The sequence below is a fragment of the Theropithecus gelada genome, chromosome 11 (genome assembly GCF_003255815.1).
Source record: "Theropithecus gelada isolate Dixy chromosome 11, Tgel_1.0, whole genome shotgun sequence".
In the NCBI taxonomy this organism is placed as follows: domain Eukaryota; kingdom Metazoa; phylum Chordata; class Mammalia; order Primates; family Cercopithecidae; genus Theropithecus; species Theropithecus gelada.
In genome coordinates, this window is record NC_037679.1 from 119976169 (window position 1) to 119997125 (window position 20957).

Genomic DNA, 20957 nt, shown 5'->3' on the forward strand with positions numbered 1-20957 from the left:
CCATCCTCCATGTTGCCAGATGAGCTCTTGGACACAGAAATCTCACTGGGTCACTGACCTGCTAAAAGCCCAACTCTCAGTGCCCACAGGATTGAGTTCAGACTCTGTTATGATACACAGGACTTCGGACATCTGGCTCTGGTCTCACACCCTGGGCTGGCCAGGTGGCTGTCCTGCCTTACTGCTTGTCTGCCCTCCCATCCCTTGACCGTTCTCAGGCACTGAGCACCAGGTGCCAGCAGGACTACATTAATAAGACTTCCCATGCATTGATGCTGAAAAATCTGAACATGCTATTTGATGACATGAAGAAATGGTTCATTGTCTTTTTTGCCTGCCAGAGCACTTGACAACACTAAAACCAGCCTGGCTGTCCCTTTCTCCTGAAGGAGGATCTCACTCCCTTAGGAGATGACCGTGCCTTTTTTCTATATCATATGCATACATAGTTCTTATTCCTTTGCTGTAATTTTAGAAGCCCTCTACTTCAAACAACTAAGCTTCTGAGAGGCTCTTCTTAAGCTCATTTCTTCATGAGTTTCAAGTGACTGAGAGGTCTTTAAGCTTGTGGTCCTTGATGCAGTTCAAGGAATGCAAGTTGGTTCTTTGAAGCATTATAACTGATTATGTCCTTGCTGCTGGATGTTCTAGGGGTATCTTTTTCTAAAATGGAGCAGCTTTGTCTGCATTAAAAATCTCTGCAAGCACATGGCTTCTTAATGATTTTTGTGGGACTCTGGGGAGCCCCTCAGTAGCCCTTGATCTCCAGGTTCACTCCTTACCTCTTGGATTGTAAGGAACCTTGGTTATGCACAGCCTTTCTGTTGTGGAACAATTTTCTGGCCTCCTGAACTAACATTGGGCCAAGTTCCCACCTTTGGCACCGATCATCCTGTTGCACTTTCAGAATGGAAAAACTTCTGATGATCTCTCTTCTGTGTTCTGGTCAGTCACTAATGCTTGTATTTCATCCTTTGCCCTCCAGGAATCTTCCTAGTTTTCATTTCATATGGGAAAAAAAAAAACACAGAAGAAGAAAAATATTTTTTCACCACTCTCAGCTGTTTCCAATGAGCTTTCTTTTTGTTTCTGTTATGGTGTGTGTCTCTTTTTATTAGCACTTTAAAAATGTACTGTGCTTTTGCATTGGCAGATACGATAGCATTAGTAATGTTTGTAAAACCCTTCAAAATTTATTGTAAATACGGCAGACACATTCATCCACAGACTAACAAACATGAAGGTAACCACCCAGGAGAAGTTTTCAGAGTTTGGCTCTGGAATTGGTATTTGTTCCCGTCTGAGCACTTGTGATTTTAATCACGAGAGTGAGAAGTCCAGATTGGTTTAGTATTGCTTTCCCTGCTAGACTTTGGGTCTCCTGGAAAGCAGGATCCATATTTAGTTATCCAATGACTGTAAGCTCTTTAATGGCAGGCACTTGTCTGACTCTCACTGATTCTCACTGGATCCGTGGGCCCAGCACAGCTAGTCGGTGAGTGAATTTATATCCTAAATCAGGACCATGCCAAACTGCCAGTAAACACTAGGTGTGAAGACCAAACGAATAATTTGGAATATGACTGACTTAATCATGCATATTACATGGATGACTTAGGTGATACTGAAATCTAGATTAATGGGAATGGAAGTTTTACTTGGCTTCCAAAAACACTTCAACAAATAGTAAGTACCTGACCATATTTGGGAGACTGACATAAGGTTATGAGGAAGAATGAAGTGGTCTGTGATTTGGGGAAGTTTATTATCAACCATTAAGGATACAGTAAGTACATAAATATTATATAAGCTATAATATGTAATATAAACATACAAAGCTGAGTAAGAGGAGAGAGTGGCTAAAAAACTAAAATAGTAAGGGCATTTACTCCAGCAGTATTTATAATAATAAACATTAGAAACATCTAATGGTTGATATCAGGGCACTGGTTAAGTAAATTATGGTACAGACTCCAGATGGATTGTTATATAGCCATTAAAATTTTTATGAAGAATTTACAGTACTTTAGGTAAATGCTTTACTTTTTTATAAGGAAAAAATGACAGAATACAAAATTATACATACAAGGTGATAAGAATTTTTGTATTTTTTAAAACAGTAATACCAAAAGGAAAAAACAGCACCAGAATGAAGACATACCAAAATATTAAAATATTAACATTGATTTTTGACTTCAAGTATGTTGTATCTGTGTGTATACGTATATGCACATGCACATACAGTTTATTGAATTTTCATACACTGAACAAATCCATGCATCAAGTGGACAGATCGAGAATAACAGCATTATCAGCATCTCCATAGGCCCTGTGTTCCTCACTTCTATTGGCATCTCATAGTTTTGACTGTTTTTTTTCCTCGTATAAATGAAATCATACAGCATGTGCTCTTTGGTGTCTTGGTTTCTGGCACCCAAAGTTGTGTGATTCATTCATATTGTGTATAACTGTAGATTGTTCATTCTTTTTATTTTTTATGGATGACTTTCTTTATTTCTTTTTTTTTTTTTTTTTTTTTTTTGAGACAGGATCTCATTCTGTTGCCCAGGCTGGAGTGCGTTGGTGAGATCATAGCTCACTGCAAACTTGAGCTCTTGGGTTCAAGGGATCCTTCCTCTTCAGTCTCCCCAGAATAAGCAAATATTCTGCAATCATAAAAAGATCGCAGTTTTTTTTTTTTTAAAGAAGCAAAGGCTAGTTTATTTGTTAAAATGCTTGGGTAGGTTCATTTGGCCAGTTTGGCTAGACTGTGGGACATATGAAGGGTGAATGTGAAGATAAATTGGGACTATCCTGAAACAGGTGTGGTGCATGCAGTGTGAACTGAGGGTTAGGGTAACCAGGTTCTGTTTGTCACTTAGTCGTCATGGGACTGTGGACACATCATTTAATCCCTTTGATCCTCAGTTTGCTCATCATCCATCTGTCAGCTGGGTGTGATGTATCTTCCTTATAAACTGACCATGAGGCTTAACTTGAGATACTGAATTTGTGAGACAGACTGCCAGACAGTGAGGTCCTTTATTTAAAAATTAGAGAGGGAGCCTGCTATGGTCTGAATGTTTGTGTCTCCTTCAGGTCCATATGTTGACATCCTAACCTCCAAGATGATGGCATTTGGAGGTGGGGCCTTTGGAAGATGATTAGCTCATGGAGGTAGAGCTTTCATGAATGGAATTAGTGCCCTTATAAAAGAGAACTAGCTATTCCCTTCTACCATGTGAGGACACAGCGAGAAGGTGCCATCCATGAACCAAAAAGTGGACCCTTGCCAGACGCCTGATCCACTGGTGCCATAATCATGGGCTTTCCAGTCTCCAGAACTGTGAGAAATACCATTTTCTGTTATTGGTAAGCTACCCAGTTTATAGCATTTTGTTAGAGCAGCCCAAATGGAGTAAGACAACCCGTGTCCGGCTGCCGTAAATTTCTCTGTGAAGTGAGGGATGAGAGAAGGGTGTTATTTGGAAGTGAAAACAGATGGCATTGAGATTGGAGTTTGAGCAAAACAGAGAAGTTTGGGGCAAGTGGTGGCTAAGGTCTCAGCAAGTTCGGTGGTCCGGAGAGAAAGGAGCAGGGCTCAGCAGTGTTGAGGCCCCCACTGAGGTTGGAGCAATGTAAATGGAGTGTAATTTTTTCCCCTAGAAGATTTATTAATTATTGTTTTATTTTGGCCAATATTAAACTAATTTTTCCTGATCATACAAGTGGAGGAGGTGAAAGAAAGAAGAGGGAGAGAGGTGGAAAACCCAGCCAACACGCGAGAAGTGCCATGGCTAATCTGCAAAGAGAATGGAGATTCTGTTTAAAGGAAACCTCTGATTTTAAATGTGAGCAATGCAGAAGTCCACAGTGAATTGGAACATGTTTTTGCAAAGATATTTATCCTATAAGGGACGGCTAGGTTTTTTTTTAGTCCATGAGAGTCTACAAAACAGACAGGGAGTTGTACTAAAATACTTCTCATTTTTAGTCATGGCACTATGCTGGCAGACACAGAGCAATACTCTAAGCCCAAGTTAGTTCTAAAGTAATCCCAACATTTCCTAATGTAGAATCTGAGTAAGTAGAAATCTTAATTTCCCTCAATACAGCTTTAACTATTTTAGATTTTTCAAATTGAACAGGGCTTGATGGGCCAGCTTGCAAACCTATACATTGATGGTAGTATTGTTTCTGTGGGAATATTGCTCAGGTAGGTGAAAACTGTTGGTGCTGCACTCTGCGTTTGCCTCTTCTAGACATATCGACCAGTGAGCACTCAATCCTGAACGCAGTGTGGGTAGGGTAGCTATTGGTAGATAATTGATGTTGGTAGATTGGGTGGTGCCTTTATTTGTCATTGATTCATTCATTCAGTATCTGTTGAATGTTTGCAAGCTGGCTATACAAAAACAATAAGAACCAATCTTATCTTTGAGACACTTTGTTAAAAGAGGGGCCTTTAAACAAATAGTTTGTGAAGTGTGATAATGGATAAAATAGAGATGTGGGTTCCCAGGGTGGGGTTGGGAGTGAGTGCTTCTGGAAAGATCTTCCTAAGTCCACCTGAAGAAATCAGGAAATGTTAAAGAGGAGAGTTCAGTTTGAGCTAAGACTTGAGGATGAAAGGCATTTTTCTGGGAGGACACTCCATACAAACAGGACAACAGGTCCAAAGGCACAGGATATAAGGGAAAATGTGATCTGCCGGAGAACAAATAGTCTTGATATCATTAAAGTTAGATGTGCACAGTGGGCTGGGGGAGTGGCTGGAGCTGAGGTTAGGAATAATTACCCACCCCACCAGGGTAAAGGATATTCATGCTGTACTAGAGTTTGCTTAGCTTTCCGTTGGTAGCAAGCTTGGTTATGAGAAGCAGCTTTTCCTGTCTTTGTCCTGAATTAAGATTTCGACATACTCAGATTTTAGATTAGAGAATGTTGGGATTGCTTTAGAATAACCTAGGTTCAGCATACTGCTCAGTGTCTTCCAGTGGAGTGTATTGAGATTGCCGTGTTTATATTCACTCTATAAACATTTATGTAAATTAAGTTAAAGGAACAATACTTGTAGTGGTTGGTGTTACAAAGATAAGAAATGGCCTCTGCCTTTTAAAACCCTTTCAATCTAACAAAGCAAAAGTTGAATTTTAAAAAGACTTATTTTAGAAATAGAGATAAATACAAAGGAAAGAGGAAGGAGAAACAAAGCTATTTAGAAGGTAGTACATACTGATCAAGGACCAAAGCACCAGAAGAAATAATACCTGGGGACAGTGGCACAAAGGTAGATGAGAGGTGATGGGGTGCTCTGGGGAGAGGCCACCACAGCCAGAAAACCATGGTGGTAGCTGGCCCTGGAGCATGGATGTGCAGAATACCTTTGGGAGGCAGCACAGTGTCTAGAGTCACTCAGCATGGGATGAGACTAGACAGAAATGGGCCCATAATGTTACTGGGACCAGGTGTAGAGGGTCTTACATGCTGTACCGAGAAATTTGGGACTTTATTCCAAGCCAGTAGGCTTTTATGAACAGGTCTCTTGATCTCCTCACCCAGGCTGCCACTGAGGCAGGAGAATAGGGTCTGGAGGCAGGGAACCTAAGGCTGTTTCATGCCAACTTCCTAGAACTAAAATGAAAGGAAAACCCATCACACCGACTTCCTAGAACTCAATTGAAAGGAAAACACATCACACCGACTTCCTAGAACTCAATTGAAAGGAGAACCGGGCCGGGCGCGGTGGTTCAAGCCTGTAATCCCAGCACTTTGGGAGGCCGAGACGGGCGGATCACGAGGTCAGGAGATCGAGACCACCCTGGCTAACACGGTGAAACCCCGTCTCTACTAAAAATACAAAAAACTAGCTGGGCGAGGTGGCGGGTGCCTGTAGTCCCAGCTACTCGGGAGGCTGAGGCAGGAGAATGGCGTAAAAACCCAGGAGGCGGAGCTTGCAGTGAGCTGAGATCCGGCCACTGCACTCCAGCCCGGGCAACACAGCGAGACTCCATCTCAAAAAAAAAAGAAAGGAGAACCGTAACCCTCCGCTTAAGTAACAAAAGGACCAGAGGTTACTCCCTTTGACCTTTTCTGTCTGGAGGATGGGAAATTGGCTGTCTGCCACAAATCGTACTGAGTGCAGGTGGAGTCTTCCTTTGCAACTTTGTAACTTCATTCCAGCATCGGAATGGTTGCTGTCCACACCAGCAGAGTCTTGGTTTGCACAGAACTATAACTTTGTAGCTTCACCCTAGCCTCTGATTGGTGGCTTTTTCCTTTGAGTGTGACATTTGTAACTTCTCTTCAGCCTCTGGTTGGCTGCTTTCTGCAACCAATCAGACTGATTGTGGGCTACCACTTCAGTTACATGAGGTGAGCATGAAGTGGCCAACGGGAAACTTCTAGTGGGTATTTGGACCCAAGAAGAATCTGTATCTGGGCCATTGAGCCACTGCTTGGGTCTGCTCCCAGAGTGTACTTTCGTTTTCAGTAAATCCCTGCCTTCGTTCTTTTGTGCTTTATCCTTTCTTTGCTTTGTTGGGCGTTTTGTCCAATTCTTTGTTCAAAATGCCAAGAACCTGGACAGCTTGTAGTCACGACCCTCTACCTGTGACACAACTTTCTCCAGCCTCTCTTCCCCCTGGTGCATTAAGAACAAGCCCAATGTGTTACTCCCAAAGCCTAACACCACATGCCTGGGACTCCTGGTTTTCGCACAAAAGTTGTGAATTTAGTCTATAATTTTAAGATGTTTCCCTGGTTCACAGTTTATCCCCTCATTGTTGGTTCTCCTCACCTTACATTTTTACAGAGCACGATTTTAGTCTTTCAGCCACTTTCGTGTCCATTATCTAATTTGGTTCTTAACAGTCATTGGAAATAATCAGGTCTGGCAATTTATAGGTAGGAAAATTAAGCTCAGAAAGCCTAAGCGAATAGCTGCAGATGAGATTAGCAACATTGTCATTATGACCCTGTTTGTTTCAGGCTTCGTTCCATTAAGTCATTACACCACAGCCTTCCACCTGACTGATTCTGACTTATTACCAGTGAATGCATGCCAGCCACGTCCTTACGGCATCACTGAGAAGTTTACATGGATTCATCCTTGTTGGGCTGTGACTTAAGTATTTTGAAATGGCTGAGATTATGGGCTATAACCATGACCATTACACAGAGATTAACTAACTGGCTTATATGGTAGTTTGCCTGTGACCATCTTACTCATTTTTCTTCTCTTTAAGGAACAACCCAGCTTCCTCCTAAGCCTTTCATTTATAATTATTATTTTGATTTTTTTTTTTTCTGGAAATAACCCACATCATTGCAGTTCTTGTTCTTGACCTCATGTATTTAACAGGAAAATTGTTTTCCATTTTTCAGATATTCAGCAAGCTAACAAAGTTAAGTGTAACTAATTTAGTGAATTTAGTTGGCAGTAGGATTTGCCAACTTAAGTATGCAAGTTAAAATATTTGTAAGGCAAAAAAAAAAAAAAATTGAGAATCTTGCTTTACCAAGTATACTTTGATTTTGCCAACAGTTGCCAAGTTGGCCTTTGAAAAATTATCATTGAGAACAACACGGTTGTGAGGCAGCTACAGTAAGGGCAAAGGTACTAGTTTTTATCATTAAGGACCACTGACACCAAATAGTCTGTGGAATTCCTAGTGACGGGTGGTATTGACACTGAGAGACACTTGGGAAGTCATTGTACCATCTTTCAAAAGAGCAGTCACTGAAGAGTAGAAGTGGAAAGTCATAGTGGTAAAATGGGGCATAGGCCTTGCGACACTCCTCTTCAAATCCTCCGTCTCAGTGGCTCCCTGTTGCTGAGAGGGTCACTCCTTGGCCTGGACCTTCTACCCACTTGCTTATCTGTGCTGAGCGAATTCTCTTTGATGACTTTTTATTAATGACAGTGGGTTCAGGCCTATCATGGAAACAAACATGAACCTTCTAACACAATTTTTTAAAAAACCATACAGTACATTCTAGCTGACTATGTAGAAGCTTCTGAGATTCTGATGCAGAAAGCCGATCTGGAACACTGGTTAATTCAGGTCAAATCAAGTTATTTTTAAGCTCCTAAATGACTAGGACCGGGCCTAAATATAACACCCTTATATATTCTGGAAGTTAGACTGACCAACTGCGCCTAAGAAGAGCACCTGCAGTGGCAGTCACAAACCTCCACTTTCCCTCCTTCCTGTCTTTATTAATTCTTGATATTATGTTAATTGTATGTGTACTACAGAAAACTATGTTAATAATTAGTATTGCTTATCTCATTTCCAGTCCAGAGTGTTTTAGATTTTAGACAGAAGCATGTGCGTGTGCACTTTATAAGCAACAAAGTAGCTTTTGCCAAACTAGGTCCTTAGAGGCAGGAACAGTTTCTTATTAGAACTCTTTGGGACTCAGGGCTTTATTCAGCACGGGAGGCACTCATTAAGTATATGCTAGTAAATAGATTGTATTCAAATGCATACATGTAGGTTAATTTTTTTTTTTTAACCAGGGGCATGATGGGATCAGATCATTATAGGCTGGTCATTCTGGTGGCATTATTTATATGAGGTGCCTGTTTCCCTTCCAGCAGCACTAGAAGCCAAGAGATCAGAAGGTAGCACAGTAATAAAAATGAGAGCATGGAAACCTTAATGAAAGAATCTCACGTTGGTAATAGGGAAGAGAGGATGTTTCTTGCCCACTATTGGATGTCAGAATAGGTAGGATTTAATAGCTAATAGGATACCAGATCTGGAGAGAGAAAGAAGTCACAGTACCTCATGCTAGTTAAGTGTAGCACATTTGAGGGAGTAGAAAAAGAAAAGGTAGTATGTTCACTTCTAGATGGATATTACCTAGAAGGCAGTAAGAAATAAAGATTAGAAGCTCAAAAAGAAGCTTGGGCTGGAAATAGTGATATAGCCCAATCATTCTTCCAGTCTCTTATTCGACATGATCAGTCCTAAGACAGACTGGACACATTGTTGATATTTGAAGACCAACTAGTAGATAAGCTTGTCCTGCAGCAGGCAGTTTAAAGAGAGAACCAAGCAGTAGGGAGCTCTAGCAGCTGGCCCCAGGCAAGAAAAGAAGCCCAGAGAGAGAAAATGAGATCAGTGCCCTCCCTAGAAACAAAGGGGAAAAGGGCCTCAAGAACAAAGAATTGGCCAGCAGTATCAAAGCTGAGATATAAATCATGTAGATAAGGGCTTGACTTTTGGCAACAAGGAAATCATTGAGGATTTTCTGAAGAACAGTCAGATTAGCACTGAGTTGAGGATTGCGAAGAATTGGAGACTTAAAAAAAAAAGGTAATTTATAATCTATATTTGAGTATCTGTGATGCGCTAGGTCCCAAGACTTTACATGTATTGACTCATTCAAGTCTCACAATAACCCCATAAAAGTCTGTGCTTTTTTATTCCCCATTTTACTTCTGTAAAAACTGAGACAGAATAATTTGCCCAAACTCACATAGGTAAGAAGAGGTGGGGCAGTGCTAGGATTCGAGGCCAAGGGCAGCTCCACCACTATTGGTTTTTTTTTTTTTTTTTGAGACGGAGTCTCGCTCTGTCGCCCAGGCTGGAGTGCAGTGGCGCGATCCTGGCTCACTGCAAGCTCCGCCTCCTGGGTTCACGCCATTCTCCTGCCTCAGCCTCCCGAGTAGCTGGGACTACAGGCGCCCGCCACCGCGCCCGGCTCATTTTTTGTATTTTTAGTAGAGACGGGGTTTCACCGTGGTCTCGATCTCCTGACCTCGTGATCCGCCCGCCTCGGCCTCCCAAAGTGCTGGGATTACAGGCGTGAGCCACCGCGCCCGGCCCACTATTGGTTTTAACTACCATTCCATGCTTGATGCTTCACTGTAGAGGAGAGAGGTTGAGTACCCATGTTCCTCTTGGTGCCGTGTAAGTGATGGGGAAACAAAGACAATACTCTTGGGCAATTTTTACAAGTGCAGTAGGGGAGCTGGATCAGCAGTACTGGGAGTGTTTCAGTTGCTGGGGCGGGTGAAGGATGTAGCAGGTAGGGAAGGCAGCTGCCAGCTTTTACTGTTGGAAGAGGAAGGGAGGCATCAGGAAAGGTTTCTCGGAAGAGGTGACCCTTAAATAGAGGTTCACAGTGACAAAATTCAGAGTAGTAGTTATGAAAATTTAGGCATGAGAAGCTAGCTCCTATCCTTAAGGGTTACTTCTTTCTGCTTTCATCAGGTTTTCTAAGTACCAACCTCCATGGTTAAAAACCAACTTAAGCAAATATACCTTGTCTTTAAAAGTCTCCAGTGGGTTTATCTTAACAAGGTACTTAACCCACAAACGAGAACTTTCTGTTGTTGTTGTTTGGCTAGGTGGGCCATTATACTGTAATACTCATAACTTGATTGTATATTTGCTTTAGAGTTGGGTAATATGACTCTTGCCATAATCTATTCTAAGATAAATGCCATATATACAACAAAATGGTCATTATCTTTAATTTTAAAAAGAGATTAAAGAGTAAATGCAGTAACTGCTATGTTTTCTGCATGGAGTAGGAAAGACCCTTCCTCCATAATCATTTCTGTGCCTTCACCAAACACTGGACTTCCAGAGACTGCGTCTTCCAAACACAGGGTTTGTTTTTTTCAGGGATTGAGATTTTTGGGGATGATTTCCATTCTTTAAAAGCATCAAAACACTATGTTGGCCAACCAAAACACTTATGGAAGCTGGATTTGTGCTTTACAGTTGTATCAGTATCTTCTGGTTAGCTGGTGGGAGTGAGATGGGGGGTAGTACTAAGTTCTGAGTCCTGTGAGAAGAGATTTTGGCCAGCTATGAGCAGGTGAAGCCACAGAAGGGATGTGGATATCAGAAAGGCTGTTGAGAGAGTCTCATTGCAAGAATAATTTAAAAATCGCTCTAATTTTAAAAAATTCATGGAATGAGATATTTCAATTCAGTGAATTGTTTTAGACAAGTTTCTTAAACACTTTTCTCTTAAGAAAAAGTACATCATCCTGTCTCCTTTAACAGTATATTAAACATATTTTGGGGGATTAAGGGGCATTATTAGCATATTATCCTAAAACTATTGATGTCCAGTAGAAAACAGGCAATGAGTGGGTACTTTTTATGGGCAGTAAGTATACTGAGGCAATTGCTTTATTAAAAGACGGAAGTGTATGATCAGGGTGGGATGCATCCTGGTTTGCTGGGTTGGTCCTGGCTCACTCCTGTTGTTCGGGCATAATAACAGGACCTTTCATCCTGGACGATTGTTGTGTTGAACCCCTTTGACTCCACCAGGGATGGTACCAGATTCCTGAGGCCAAAGAAGAGACCCAGAGCCAGCAAGCGAGATGATGTGGGGTTTTATTGGGGGCCTACATCCAAGGAAGAGAGTCTGGTGGCAGTGGACTGGGTAGGAGAACCAGCCCCAAAAGCATGCAGTTTATATAGCATTTTCGCTTAGTGTCCGCCCGCTCAACAGTCTCCATATGGTAACCTTCCCTCAATCCAAAACTAAGGGCCATGATCCTCTGTCTGGCCTGCATTCCACCAGACCTCAGAGGTTGTGCGGTTGGGGGTTCTGATGTTCCTCATAGACAAAGAACAAATCTCCTGGTTGGCAACTCCAGGATTCCCTAACTTGGAATATTCAGGTGCTTCTGCCATACAGGGTTATTCTCAGGGTATGCTTAAGTTATTGCTGTCAGATGCATTTGCCATGCACTGATAAATTGTATGGTCGCCCTACATGATGTTAATATGATTTTTAGTTGCTGGTCCCTTTCTCATAGAGGTGGAATGAGGCAGGTATGCTGAATGACCTTGCTGTTTCTTGTAAAATTAATCACCGAAGCAAAAGCTAAACCTTAGAATGACTCTCAGCCTTCCCAGAATGATCTTTACTATTGCTTGTCAGGGCTTTAACTTGTCAGCACCATCAAAAACATGATTGATTATTTCTGTATTACAGCTTTCAAAGCCATCCTCCCTGTTAACTTTAACCTATTGTTAGGTCTGTATCAAATTTAATTTGTGGTATGGGAGGGAGGCATAGCAATCCCTATTTCAAGGATATGTTTCTTAATAATCGTCCTTAAATGATACTGAAGTAAAGATAATATAACATGAATTTTTAAAAGGCACGTTTTCAGACAAACATTTTTAGGGTATGAAATTGGTGGTACCGGGTACTACTTTGCAGGTGGATCCTTTTTTTTTTTTCTTTAGAAACTTAAAATGATTTATATGCTGAATGATACAGTGTTCCACATCTTTTTCAACTTAGAGTAAAATATAGAAGGCATGTTAAGTTTGTGATTGAAAAAGTTCGAAGTTGTAAATAATATTTTTAAATGAGAGATTGAGAATTCTTTAATAGCTTAAAACAATCCCTGAAATACAGACTAAGTTGAATAGGTCAGAATATGAATTTCTGCATTTAGATTACAAATATAGTTATGCAAGTGCAGGAATAAGGAAACAACATAGTTCATATGAAAAAGACATAATGGTTTTAGTTCAACACAAACTCAGTATAATGGCTGTTTAGAATGTCAGTGTACTTTGGTTTCTGATGGCATGTGAGACTAGATACTCTGAATTACTCCTCTAGTAAAAATGAATACAAATAAAAATGCTGGATAAATGATGTAAGATGCATCTCTAAATGGCAAGAAAACATGAAAATAAAAGACCAAACATTGGCCTGAAAGTGAAAGCAAGAAATCAGAGAGATAAGGGGAACACATGGTTGGAGAGCACTTGCTGAGTCCAATTGAGCTTGAATTTTCTTGGTGCCCTTGTTGGCTGGAGACAAGAGACAAAGCCCAGAGCCTGCTTTGGGGAAAAAAGTTTAGTAGACAGTGTCTCCACATACAGCTGGGACCCCTAAAGACGACTTTCATAGTGTATTGTAGAACTAGAAATACAACTTTTCCCTTGACCACCTCCCAGTCCGCAGAAAATCTCAGAAAAACTGCCTAATATTTTATAACCAATAATAATCAGCATTCATGGAAGTTTGCAGTTCTAATTTAGACCTATGGGTAGTCCAAAGAAAAGGCAAATGTATAGTTATAGAGTGGTTCCACTATAGTAGCATACGGCAGAAGCCAGTGCAGGTCCTTTTTGGAGGAATCTTTCTTCAGGGCAAGCCTTTAAGAGTTTAAGAGTTTAAAGAAATTTTTAATGACAGTCAAGAATCACAAAACAAAGTAAACAAGGCGTCATCGATAGAACCAGCCAAAATAGTAGATAACAGAATTAGGTGTGTAATAATCTCAGATATTATAGTTGTCAGAAAGAATGTAAAATAACTTTTAAAGAAATGGAAAGGTTAAAAGTGTGAGTAAATTGCAAGTGAATATAAAAATGACAAAAAAGATCTGAAAAAAACTAAATAGTTCTTGGAGAAATTAAACATGTAATTGGAATTTAAAAATCAGCAAATAGGTTTAATGGCAAATTAGACATAGCCAGAGAAAGAATTAAGCAACTGGAAGACAGTTCTGAGCTTTTTGACTGTGACCAATGGAAAGAAATTCACTTACTGGCACATGTGTATGCATATGATGTATGCATGTGTATGATTTAAGCCAAAGTATCTAGAAGCTGATTTTATCAGTTCTCTACTAAAGATAATGTTCTCTGCTATTTTGCTTTTCTTATTTATTCTTTTTCATTAAAAATGTTGGAACCAACCCAGGAAATTTTATAAACTATAGTGGGCCATGACCATAGTTTCAAAGAAAACTGATTTTAATAACATTGAAAATGTGTATACCCTACAACCCAGCACATGTCCAGCATAGTTCAGAGCACTTTCTATGACACCAAAAAAAGAAAAAAACAAAACAAAAAAACTGGAGGAAAAAACATGGATTGCAGAAAGTATAAGGTGTGGTTTATCTGTACAGTGGATTACTATAGGACAGGGGTGATACTAAAACTAATGAACAACCTGTACAGTGTAGACACCATGCAGTCAATGTGGCTGCTGCCCGTAAACAGCAAGCCCCAGCCCATACTCATGTGTGCCAGCCTACTAACAGCCCTTTCTACACCTTTGAAAATGAATGAACTACTAGTTCATGCATCAACAGCAGAAAAACAAGTTCTAAAAGATTTTATGTAGTATGATTCCATTCATACAAACTTCAGAAATTTGGACAAAACTTAAGTAGTATATAGGGATACAAGCATGTGTTTGTTTATTTCTGGAGACAGAGTCTGACCCTGTCACCAAGGCTAGAGTGCAGTGGCATGATCATTGCTCACTGCACTCTCTAACTCTTGGACTCGAGCAATCCTCCTGCTTCATTCAGCCTCCTCAGTAGCTGGGAGTATATGCACCGCCACACCTAGGCATGTTTTTTTGTTTTTGTTTTTGTTTTTGTTTTTGTTTTGGTTCTTTTGTAGAGATTCGGGTCTTGTTGTGTTGCCCAGGCTGGTCTCAAACCCCTGGGCTCAAGCCATCCTCCTGCTTCAGCCTTCCAAAGTGATGGGCTTACAGGTGTGAGCCACTGTGCCCGGCCTAAACTGTATGTATAATTTTTTTTTTTTTTCGAGGCGGAAGTCTGCTCTGTCACCCAGGCTGGAGTGCAGTGGCACAATCTCGGCTCACTGCAATCTCTGCCTCCCGGGTTCAAGCGATTCTCTGGCCTCAGTCTGCCGAGTAGCTGGGACTACAGGTGCCCGCCACCACACCCAGCTAATTTTTGTATTTTTAGTAGAGACGGGGTTTCACCATGTTGGCCAGGATGGTCTTGATCTCTTGATCTCATCATATGCCCACCTTGGCCTCCCACAGTGTTGGAATTACAGGCGTGAACGAACCACTGTGCCCTGCCTAAAAGGCAAGGGTACACACAAAATTAAGGAGAATTGTTACCTTTTAGTGGAGGACAAGAGGGTGGATTAAGAAGGGTCACAAAAGGAGCTTCAGAGGTAACTTTTTCTTCTTAAAATTGTGGGTACATGAATAAGTTTCAATTCTTTGTACCTTACTCATTTTATGAGTACTCTTTTGCCTATTCAACATTTAGTAAACTTAATTTTAAAAGTCAAGGCAGGATTAACACAGGCAGTAAGTCATTTATGCTGATCAGACCATTTTTGGAAAATTGTCTTTAGTTTTGGGTGCCAAATTTTATGGACATTAACAAACTGGAATGTGTCCAGAGGAAAGCATCCAGGGTGGTGATATAAACCACCACCCTGGTCCTGAGCCTTTCATTTTTCAGATGCAGATTCACATGCATTCTCACTGTGGGTGGTTTTGACTTCCCCAGGTCCGTCTGCTAGTGCTTAATGCAAACCTTGTTAACTCCCAGGGTATTGCACTTTTTGCTGCACCTATCAGAAATGAGTTCCAAGAAGTTCCACAAATGTTCTGTAGTGTGATGGTTTGCTAAAGGTTTTTTTTTTTGTATGTGGGAGGGAGGCATCTAATGCTGTAGCTATAGACCCTATGGCATGTTACTGTATTATAAAATAATAGCTCAGAAACAAGGGATCTTTCATTGCTGGGATCAGACAAATCCTCTGCTGTCCACAGCTCCTGAAGGCATCGGTAGATTCAGGTAGTATCCACCGAAGGGACATACATGAGGATAATTTAGTTTGGTGCCTTTCAGAGACTAAATCCTATGGTTTTCTGTCTATGGCAGTGCAGGGATGCAGTTCCTCTGGCCAGGGCCTTAGCTCTGTGTAAACAAGGAGGGGTAGGCAGATGGCAGCATTTGTCTGGATAATAATTACTTGAAGTAAATGAGTAAATCAGCAATTATCGAGGATCTGCAATGTGCCAACTGTTGTTAGGTGTTTTCTCATAAAAATATTCCACTTCACAGGGAAGGAAGTGGTCTTATCCCCATCTTACAGATGTGGAATTTAGGGAGGGGTCGCCAAAATTAATATTTATGGGGGAGAAAAAGGACAGGAGAGCAAGCTTTCAGCAGTGCAGTGCTAGGGCTGTGGAGTCCTGGCTAAAGGCACTATGTGGTGTGGTTAGGAGCACAGATGGCAGCAGACAGGGCTGGATTCGTATGCGGGCTGTCATTTACTAGCAGGGACACCTGGGACATATGTTCTTTAACTACCTGTGCCTCTTATATCATCAGAAAATAAGGAAAACCCCTGTTTCATGCGATTGTTAAGATAATTAAATGAATTAACATACATAAAGTACTTTGAACAGTGGCTTGGCACATAGGGCTATAAAAGTGAAGTGTTTGGTGAAGTTTATTTCTATGCTGGCTTGTAGCAAGTGATTCTCTTGATCTCTGTGACCCTGTAGCGGAGTCTGTCCTCAGTCTTAAAGGGGTAAGATATTTATATCCAGTAGAGTTTCCCAGCATCCCAAGTTGGGTTCAGACCTACCCAGAGGGTAGGCGTGGCCTTGATTTACATTCATTAGTTCTTCTTCCTCCAAGATCCTGCACTTCCCAGGGCTATAGAAACCTGCCAGTAACAGTTTTTAAAAGACACACCAGGTGTACTTATTCCCAAGAACTTGCTCTGCAGATGAGGAAACTGAAGCTCAGGGAGGTTATGACTGTCCCAGGTTCACATAACAGCAGAGCTAAAGTAAGAATGTTTGCTGTTATCTGTGTTACCTCTAGAATGTACAGAGGAAAAGGACAGTTTTCTCTTTGAAGCCTTAATTTCATACAAGGTGGATGACCTCACATATCTTGGTCCACTGGACTATCAAGACTTGTAGGTTCTCTGTACCCTTTTGGGGGCTGTGATGTACAGGCTGCTCCCAGCTTTCAAGCCCTTCAAGAGCAGCTTACTTCTTAGAGCACCTGTTTTGGCTGCTCCTCTTAACCCAGTTTCCCTCTAAATTGTGTAGGGACTAGACATTCATTGACTCCTTCATGTGTTTCTTGTAGTCTTACCTATTCTTTCCAGTGGCCATTGGCTTCTTATAACCCTGACAAGGTTTGTAGTTACGTACTGACTGCTACCTCTCTCTTCTTTTGCTGCCTCTTCTCTTTGCTTTAATTTCCTTTCTTTATCCTCTCCTCCCCTCTTATGGATTCGTACACAGTGTCACTTGTGTATTTCTACCATTTTTTTGTAACTTGGGGCAGGATTGAACTTTTTTTTTTTTTTGCAACGGAGTTTTGCTCATCACCCAGACTGGAGTGCAATGGCACCATCTCAGCTCACCACAACCTCACCTCCCAGATTCAAGTGATCTTCTGTCTCAGCCTCTCAAGTAGCTGGGATTATAGGCATGCACCACCATGCCCAGCTAATTTTGTATTTTTAGTAGAGACAGGATTTCTCCATGCTGATAAGGCTGGTCTTGAACTCCCAACCTGCTGAGGTGATCCGCCCACCTCGGCCTCCCAAAGTGCTGGGATTACAGGCGTGAGCCACCATGCCTGGCCCAGGATTGAACTCTTGACTTTTGGAGCTGTTGCTAGGCAGTGAGTGTTCATGATATGAACTGACCAAAATCCACAGTACATCTTGTGAGCTATACAATCATGCCTCTTAGCTTTCTTTTGGCTAGCCTGGAGCCAAATTGAATGTTATTAACACAGCATTATAACCAATATATGCTTTCATTAAGAGGAAAGAGTATACCAAAATGGAGCCAAAAACTGGGATGCCGTAATTCTGCACTAAGGCAGGAAATGATAAGGTTTCAGAAAGAGGTAAAGTATAATCTGCACAAGTGCCTGGTTTAAGTCATGTTTAAACCTAAAGATAATTTTTTCTTCAACTTCAAGTGGCTTTATTGTTTATGCTTTTCTTTGAGCTGAAATAAGGACAATATTCAGAATTAACATACATTATGCAACAGGTCACTTTAGGAAATTAAATAGTTGTTTAAAACATACTTGAACATCCCAACATATTGTATTCATTTTCTATCCAACAGTAGAATGTTATTCACTTTCTATATTTTTTTGCCTTTTAAATTCTATGCAAAAGTTTCTACCAGCTCTTGTTTTAAAAAGAGAATGAAGGTTATTGTTGCTTGAAATTAATTTTTGTTTTTTTATTATTTATTTATTTATTATTTTTTGAGATGGAATCTCACTCTGTCGCCCAGGCTGGAGTGCAGTGGCGCAATCTCGGCTCACTGCAACCTCCGCCTCCCGGGTTCAAGCAACTCTCCTACCTCAGCCTCCCAAGTAGCTGAGGCTACAGGCATGCGCCACCATGCCCGGCTAATTTTTCTTTTTGTATTTTTAGTAGAGACGAGGTTTCACCATGCTGACTAGGCTGGTGTCGAACTCCTGACCTCATGATCCACCTGCCTCGGCCTCCCAAAGTGCTGGGATTACAGGCGTGAACCACCATGCCCGGTCGAAATTAATGTTATTTTTTAAAAAATGAATTCCTTCCTAGCAGTTGAGCTTACTTTTTTTAGTAGGCTCTTTTTAAGATAACTTTTTTTGAGACCATAAAGGGAACAAAATGGGAAAAAGTATAAAACATCAGTGCAGACAGCCTTCAACTCAAAACTGTCAGATCTTTAAAAGCAATCTTGAAACTTTTCTTGTTGTCTGGTAGCAGCATTATTGAACAGATGGCTAATTCACACAATAAGCTGGATAATCAAATCCGATGAGCTAAGATGGGGTTAACTAAAGCAATCTGTAGTATTTAGAAAAAATTCCAGGGTGATTGGGGAATGGTGACTGCAATCATTATTTGGGATTCATTTCTGTTAGTACAAAAATACAACTTAAAGTCACAATTTGTTTTAATAAAAATGTTTTTCTTTTATTTAGGAAAGAGCCCTCCCCCCATCACTAAACAATCATTTCTTGTAGGGGAAGGGAAGAGAGATTTGTATCAGCCACCTGCACGGCCAGTCCGGGAAATAGTATGTCAAATTCCTGCTTTATCAGGAACCCCTCCTGGCCTTCCTCTGGTCCTCATTTATTGAGTTTGCCAGATCCTGTGCTAGGTGGTGGGACCATAAGGAAGAAATGGGATGAGATTCCATGGTACAGTAGGGAAATGGGTCTAAACAAGTAACACAAAACAGTGTGGAAACCTCCCAAGAATTCCTGTAGTATGTTTAGAGAAACTGTATCTCCTGGAGGATTGTTCACAGCATCTGTTTAATTACCTTTGTAATTATCTTCACTTAAGTTAAAAACTAGTTAGCTTTTTTGAATTTTTCTTGACTTTAGAAAGCATCTCTGAGGGATATGCCTATCTTGCTGGAATTCTTCTGCAAACTCACTGTGCGTCCAACAGAGCCTCGTACTTACCAAGTGATAGTAAAGACAGATTTATGATGTCTCCTTTGCAGAATGATTCTACTTGTCTATTCTTCAGGTTTCTTTCCCTCCCAACATTTCTGTCTGTCGGAATATTTTCTCCTAAAACTAAGGCCCAACCATACGTTTTCTTACAATCACTGGTCACACCCACAGCCATATTGTTCTTTTCTCAGGGCTTCCTTGGTGTAAACCTTTAATATGTCCTGATTTCACATTTTCTGATGTGTGTTTTATAGTGAAACAGTTTCTACTACTAATGTGGTTTATATTTGTCTTTTAATCTATAGGCATTTAACATTCTTTCTTTCCCCACACCCCTCTCTTTCTGATTCAAATTGGAATAATAGAAGACACCTAAATAATATGATGAATACTTACCAAAACTCCGAAGTTGGTTTTCTGAAAAAAGCTCTGTTATGTGAGATATTGAAGTGTTATCCAGGAGAAGAATACTTTATTCAAATAGTCATCTTATAGCTTGTCTACTAAAGTTGATGAAATTCGTTTTCCAAACTGGTTTAGACAAAAATGATTACTTAGCTATTTAAAACACAATTTATCCATATCTCTTTCTTGTCTTGTCTCTTCTCGTCTGCCACTCTTCTGATTTCTTGCATAACATTTAATAACAAATCATAAGACTAACAAGGATGCATTTCAATTCCTTATGGTTTATGGATCAGTTTATTAGGTCAAGGGTGGGGTGGGGCATGGGGGTGAGAGGAAGTACGGTAGAGAGTACAAACATTTGCTAAGAGCAGCACGGGATAGGTGAATTTACCCAGTGTAGGAGTCTGGCAGAAGTTTTAAAATGAAGTACATCTGAGTTCAAATCAGGGCTCCGCCTTTACTAGCCACCTGAACCTGGGAAGGTACTAAATCTGAAATCTTAATTTCTTCATGTGCAAAATGGAGACTAGGATTGCCCTTCACAAGGTTGTGAACAGTGTCTGAACTGGGCATAGAGTGGTGCCTGGCACTTATTTGTTGAGTGCCTATTATTACTTTTTAATGCCAGGAACTGCATCCTGATCAAGTCACCTAATCTTAACCTCAACTTTGTATAACCTGTATAATGGGAATATTGACATATTAATGTGAAAAAGCTAAAAAAATTATAGCCATATATAAGCATAAAAGGCTTATTTCATGAAGGCTTCCTGGATATCCTCCAGCCATTAGTGATTTCTCTTGTATGAACTCTGCTGTAGCTTTTTTCCAAGTCTCTTTGGTGTTTATCAAACATTTATTTGATACTATTGTTACTATACATTAGTTACATTTCACAAATATTGTAGTTAGTGGAATGAAACCCGTATCTTCATCTTTGTAATCCCTGTGGTATTTTAAATATGATAAGAGCTTGTTAAAGGTTTATTATATAAATAATTAAGTTTGGTATTGCCATTGCTCTCTGCTTTGCAAGCTAATATAGCTTAATAGTATCATAATGGATTTATTTCCACAGAATATCTACCTTATTGTTTCTGTGATCATCTTATTAACCTTTCACAGGGACTGTATAAAACCTAAGATACGTTCCTTACTAACATTGTGTCTTGCTGTTAGCAGAACTGAATTATATGTGGAGATGTGTGTCTATGTATTTTGATGACAAAGCAAAAAAACCACCTTAAATGTTCCCACTCTTTTATTGGACAACAAAAATTTAGGAGTAGTTTAGAATTCCATAATA

At 40.5% G+C, this 20957-nt stretch overlaps 1 protein-coding gene across 4 annotated transcripts in view; it reads left to right on the forward strand.

Moving 5' to 3' along the window:
- Nucleotides 1–20957, forward strand: part of RASSF8 (Ras association domain family member 8) — a 117587-nt gene that overhangs the window by 11980 nt on the left and 84650 nt on the right. Inside the window, exon 1 of one of the 4 annotated variants that reach the window (XM_025403160.1) lies at nucleotides 3240–3372. The exons of the other annotated variants lie outside the window; for them this stretch is intronic. The gene's annotated coding sequence lies outside the window, so the exon portion shown is untranslated. Of the gene's footprint in view, nucleotides 1–3239; nucleotides 3373–20957 lie in introns of those variants that run through there. 4 annotated transcript variants of the gene reach the window in all.